Below are 6,741 nucleotides of genomic sequence, written 5' to 3' on the forward strand. Positions count from 1 at the left end.
AGTGAAGGCGGATCGAATTAATACAGGCCAATTGGTATAAAATAAAAGCAACTTTAATATAAATAGCACACTCACGCAACCGAAGTTCCCGCGATGCCCAGAAATAGGAGACAGGAAGAAGGGGTTACCAGCGTTTGTGCACCCCAATTTATAGACAGGAAGAAGGCCGTCCCGCCCCCAAAGGGCGGGCTCTCTCTACAGCTGAGTATCCATAAACTTTTTAAAATCCATATAACTTTTATTTTAGAGAAGATAGTGCACTATTGAATACTAGTCTCTTTATTGTAATAAATAAATTTCATCAATTCTATGCCATTTTATGTAAAAAAAATAAAGACTATATCATACACAGTCCTTTTAAATGTCATACAACCAACAATTTCTCATTATGTTTATGATATGGTTACTGAAAAGAATGTCCTTGTAAATACGAAGTATGAGATGTTTATAACTGGTCAGTTTGTAGGGTAAAAAAGATGGCACTTTCTCTTAGTCACACTTATGAATTTTCTCTGCCTGTGCTGGGGGATTTGGATAATGATAATATACATTTAAAAAGGAAATGTTCTAAAAATACAAACTTAAATTATTAGCAATGACTTAATGGCAAGGGACTTTAGGGAAAGATACAGGAACTGTATTTCATAAAACAAACTATTGATTTTGGTTACTGCTTATTAAATATGTATTTTGGGGCTTTTAAGACATTGTTGGTTGTCTTGGAGAACATTTCTGAGCTATCCATTTTCCATTCCTACATTAGTTCTTTTGCAATATTTTGTAACTGTTTTTCTGCAATACCTGTTTTCCATGATATTCATGTGAGGTAAAACCACCAGCAGAGCAGAAGGTGACCGCGTCCTTAATGCCCTGGCTCTTAGATGCTTGAGAGCATATTTTTATAGACTGTTATAACATCTGGTTACAAATTTAACTTATTTAGGGCCCGACATTTATGTGAGCTGTCTTTCCTGTTTAAAGGTGAGAGCATATGCTTATGAGTTTTAACAATTTACCAGCGGGATTTAACATGGAGAAGCATTTCACAAGGTTTGCGCGTTATTGCCAGAATGTCAAAGGCTTTATAAGTTGCTTAATGTCTTTCGAGTCAGCTAGCCTCACCTATTGCATTTTCCATACTGCCTATTAAATATTCCAGCCATATGGAATCCTAGCTAGCACTCAAGAATTAATTTCAATAAAAATCCCAGAATTCAGTTGGTTAATTATCCTTAAAAATCATGATACTAAAGAAATAATTTAACCAGTTAACTTTTGAAAGCCATACCAAAAAGAAAAGCAAAAATTTATCTATTAGTCACTTAGGCCTTAAAATATGACTAAATTTCTACATAACTGTATGTATTTATATTAATTATTGGAAAGTATCATATTTATAGATAGAAAATACAGCATATTAATAGCAGTTTTAAAATAAGCACAATACAAACTAGAAATGCAAACCAAGCATTTAAAAAATTTAAAGTGTTAAGCAACAATTCCTCTTCTCACACATCTATATGAATCAAAGTCATAAATTGGATCTTTTGAAAGAAAATATGCAAATGTTCTTTCTTGAAATCTAAGTTTAAGAAATATATAAATGATTTAAAAGCATATTAAAGCATCATTATCTTCACTTGTGATTCAAAGCAAAATTGACTGTGAGTGGAACTGCATTGAAATGTGGATTCTAGACTCAAAAAAATGGTTTTTATGGGCCTCAGTTTTTTATGTTCTGGTTTTCAAATGTCCGTCTCTTCAGAAGACACATGCTTATGCTGACTAACCATGCATCGCTATCTGAAGACATCTGAGTTGACTTGTTTTAGAGCTCCCATTAAAGCTAGTATTTGTAACTTTAAATGTTATGTATACATCAATGTCATGAAATTAGTTGACTCATAATATCCCGATGGGAGAAACAAGATTTTTGACATTTGCCCTATCCATGTTCCCAAAGACATCAGCTGACCCCACCCTGAACTGCAGCTGTGGGCTTAGCTGTCCGTGTGGTTGTCTTTAACAAGCTTTATCCAGATACTGTACAGGAAAAGCACTAACTAATGTAAATGTTTCTTTCTCTTCTAAGTCAAAGTAGTCAGTGACCTCCTCTAAAAGCAACAGAATATTAAAAGTCAGGAGGAGGACTTTTGGCAGGCAAGTAACTCCCATTGACAGTGTATCCTTGACATCACTTCCAGATTCTCCTAAATTTGGCAACTTTGTGAAAGTTTCAAAGGAAAGTGTCAGCGTAATTGTCTTTTTAATACACTGTATTTCCAGATGGTCCTGAATGTCTTACAGGATTTTATCAGAGTCTTTAAATTTCAATAGGGGCAGAATATATCTGTATACTGTGTTTTTGCCATCACTTTGATAGATATTGCTGGCTCAGAAAATTATTCTATTCTTTAGAGACTAAAAGCAGGTGCTGTGATTTGGGAATATAATTAATATCCTTATTATCAATCATGTTCATGCCACCCATAATTTATTCTGACCCACTGAATTAATACAAGGTGCTCAGAATAGAAAATTTAAAATATTTTGAGCAAAGTTTTAGCTACTGTGTCACCTCATGAAATAAACTGTACCCAGACTTTCTCAGACCCAGCGTACTCCATTCTGCAATGATAATATTCTAGACTTTCAAAGGTTTCTATATGCCAGTTAAGCTGTAGACTACAACTCAGTATTTTTGAATATCAATGAAAATTAACACTTGACATCTATGTTCCCAAAAGACATTCCACTTTGCAGAGCTATTCTATCCCATTAAATGAATCAGGCCCCACAGGTACAGGGGAATACCCTTCCCATTTTATAAATGGCTATGCCTATGCTGAGAAAGAACAAATGACTCAACTCTGCTCAGCTCCCAAGTGCAAAGCAGCACTTCCCGATTCTCACCCCAGCATTCCCTTCACTAGCCAAGCAAATCAATGAGCCCTCCCCCACATAACACCAAGAGCAGAAAAGTGGCTCCCAAAATTTATGTGCTCAGAGGGCTTATTAAAAATGCACCACCATGCTCCCAGCTCTTAACAATAATAAGTTACAAGGTGTTGACTAGGCAGTCCAATATGCATTTAAAATAAATACTGTGGGTTATACTATGGCAACTGTAGAGAAACTCATACTATGTAAAATTCTAATTTAGAAAAGTACATTACAAATCTTTAGTAATAGACATATATATATATACATATATGTAGAAAAAGATACACAAAGTTGGTAAGTTTCATGTTTATCTGTTTAGTCTGGAGTTTTGTATGCAAAATACAAACTAGATTTATAATGAAGACTTTCTGTCTCTCTCTTTCCCTGTCTCTGTCTCTGTCTCTCTGTCTCTGTCTCTGTCTCTCTGTCTCTCTCTCTCTCTCTCTGTGTGTGTGTGTGTGTGTGTGTGTGTGTGTGTGTATGTATATGTGCATGCATGGGTATTGAGACCTGAAGTAGAGAAGCTGTATCTGTGGATACAGCATACCCTTGAATGTCTGCAACTGTGCAGAATATATTGTAGCCAGAATTTCTGTTCTCTTTCCACCTTTTTAATTTTTTAAAAATTGAATGTAGGTTCTTCTCTCATCTCATACAATAGACCCTGATGGCAGTTTTCCACACCTTCATTCCTCCCAGCTAGAATAATATGCTTTTCAATGTCACAATATTTGACATATGTAGTCATAAATTAAATAAACAAGACTAAAATATAATTTATTTAATATGCTAGTATTTGCGACATTATAAAATGTAACTAGTGTCAACAATATTAGATAACAGATACAGAAACTGTGGTAGGAGGCTGCTTGTTTGTTTTCTAGCCACCCAGACTCCCAAAATTATCACAAGGAAACTGTATTAATTAAATCACTGCTTGGCCTATTAGCTCTAACTTCCATGTTAATCCTACAGACCCATGAGCATGGAAGATCGTTCCATCTTCTGATATCATCTTCAATTTCTTTTCTTTAAAGGTTTAAAGTTCTTGTCTTACAGGTCTTTCACTTGCTTGGTTAGAGTTAAACCATGATATTTTATAATATACGTGGTGTTTGAGGAGGGTGTTTCCCTAATTTCTTTCTAAGCTTGTCTGTCATTTGTATATAGGAGGGTTACTGTTTCTTGCTTTATTGTGTTCATGTTTATATGGTTGGTTGGCTGGCTGAAGGTTTTGTTTTGTTTTGTTTTGTTAATTTCGTATCTAGTCACTTCACTCTAGGCATTTATCAGCTGTAGAAATGTCCTGGTAGAATTTTGAGGGTTGCTTATGGATACTATCATATCATCAGCAATTAGTGATATTTTGACTTCTTCCTTTCAAATTTGTATCCCCTTTAGTTTTATTACTGTTCTAGTTTAAACATCAAGTACTGTTTTGAATAGATGTGGCCAGAGTGGATAGTCCTGTCTTCTTCCTGATTTTAGTGGAATTGCTCTGAATTTATGTCCATTTAATTTGATGTTGCCAATCTACTTGCTATATATTGCTTTTATTATGTTTAGGTATGTAACTAGTATCCCTGATTTCTCCCAGAATTTTATCATGAAAGGGGTGTTAATTTTGTCAAGTGTTATCAGCTTCTAATGAAATGACTATCTGGTTGGTTTTATTTTCAGCTTTTTTTATATGATGGACTTCATTTTTTTCATATATTGAGCCATCACTGCATCTCTGGAATTAAGTCTATTTCATCATGGTGAATGATTTTTTTGATATGTCGTTGAATTTCTTTTGTGAGTACTTTATTGAGTATTTTTGCATCAAAGTTCAGGAGGAAAATTAGTATGTAATTCTCTCTCTTTGTTGAGTCTTTGTGTGGTCTCCTTATCAAGGTGACTATGGCCTCACAAAATGAAGTTAGCCATATTCCTCCTGTTTCCATTTAGTGGAATAATTTGAGAAGTATTTTTTTGAGAGTTTTGAAGGTAACTCAGAAAATACTGAAATTCCAAAATCATTTGGTTGGCTTTTCCTTTGATGAGTTTGAAGAGTCCTTCTCTGTCTCTTTTGATTAACTTTATTTTGAAATCTATTTTGTAAGACTACACCAGACTTTCTTTTTTTTTTTTTAAGCTCATTTGCTGGGAAAATCTTTTTCCAATCTTTTCCTCTGAGGTAATGTCTATCTTTGATGATGAGGTGAGTTTCTTGTTTGCAGTAGAAGGATGGATCCTGTTTTCACATCCTTTCTGTTATTCTGTTTCTTTTTAATGGGAAATTGAATCCATATATACTGGGAGATATCAATGATCAATGATTGATCTTTCCTCTTGTTATATTATTGTTGGTAGTAATGTGCCCCTCTCTCTCTCTCTCTCTCTCTCTCTCTCTCTCTCTCTCTCTCTCTCTCTCTCTCTCTGTGTGTGTGTGTGTGTGTGTGTGTGTGTGTTTCTCTTTTTGGGTTTTGCTTGTATGAGAACATCTATTGTCTGTATTTTTGTGGGTGGAGTGAGTTAACTTTCTTTGGGTAGAGATTTCCTTCTAGTACCTTCTGTAGGTCTGTATTTGTGGGTAGACATTGTTTAAAATTGAGTTTACATAGAATATCTTGTTTTCTCCATCTATTGTGTTTGAAAGCTTTGCTGGTTGTAGTAGTTTGGTCTGGCATCTATATTCTCTTAGAGTCTGTAGGACATCTGCCCAGCCTTTCTGGGATTAAAGTCTCCATTAAGAATTGAAAGACAGAAATCTTAAAGAAAGAAAGAAAGAAAGAAAGAAAGAAAGAAAGAAAGAAAGAAAAAAAAATAAAAGATACTTTAGATTTTTAAAGAGATTTAAAAAAAAAGAATTGAAATGTAAACTGGGTGGCAATGATACATTTAATCCCAGCACTTGTGAGGCAGAGGCAGGCAGATCTCTGTGAGTTCCTCTTTAAGGGCCTCTATCAACTGTATAAAGTTGTTTTAATGATCAATTTCTTAGGCTTCCTCTGTTGGAATATGCAGGACTTGCTGTAGTAGAATGAGGCTCTCTGGTGGTGACATACTGCCCTGGTTGTTGTTCTTACACTGGCATTTAGGCATCTGGGTTTGGGGTGATTATAGTTCCAGATGTGGATTTCTGAGTTTGTCTTTGTTGGATTAGTATCTTGTTCCATGGTTTCTGTTTCCTCTCTGGTCCATTTGTTGGAGTGGCCTATAGGTGTGTAGAAGGTCTTCACCATAGTTGAGGGATAGAGATTCAGCAGTTGGAATGGCCTCTGATCTAGTCGGGGACTTCTGTGGTTCTGGGTACTGGCATGGCCTCTGGAAGCAGACTAACACCGGACCTGTGAGCAGGACAGGATAACAAGGAGAGGAGAGGCCGTAGGGGTTAAATTGGGTGGGTCTGGTGGAGTGTTGGTGGTCCAAGAGTGGGTGGGTTCTTGGCTGAGGATCTGGGTGCCGGTATGGCCTCTGGTGAAATAGACGGCCTCCACTGGAGATGTGAGCTGGATATCTAGGGGCTGGAGTAGCCTCTGGTGGACCAGGGGACTTCCACCAGAGATATAGTAGAACAGTTTTTGAAGGGAACTAACAACATGCTGTGATGTTGCTGGTGAGTAAAATAGTTTTAATTTGGTGCTTTAAAAACTAGAAAATAAGAGAAGCCTAAGCAGTTCATTCTCACACCCTCGGTACCATGGCTTATTGTGCTGTGTCCGAAGATAGAGTCAAGATGGAAATGAAAGTGTGCGTGTGTGCGTGTGTGTGTGTGTGTGTGTGTGTGTGTGTGTGTGTGTGAGAGAGAGAGAG

The sequence above is a fragment of the Microtus ochrogaster genome, chromosome 4, assembly GCF_000317375.1.
Source record: "Microtus ochrogaster isolate Prairie Vole_2 chromosome 4, MicOch1.0, whole genome shotgun sequence".
Taxonomy (NCBI): Eukaryota; Metazoa; Chordata; class Mammalia; order Rodentia; family Cricetidae; genus Microtus; species Microtus ochrogaster.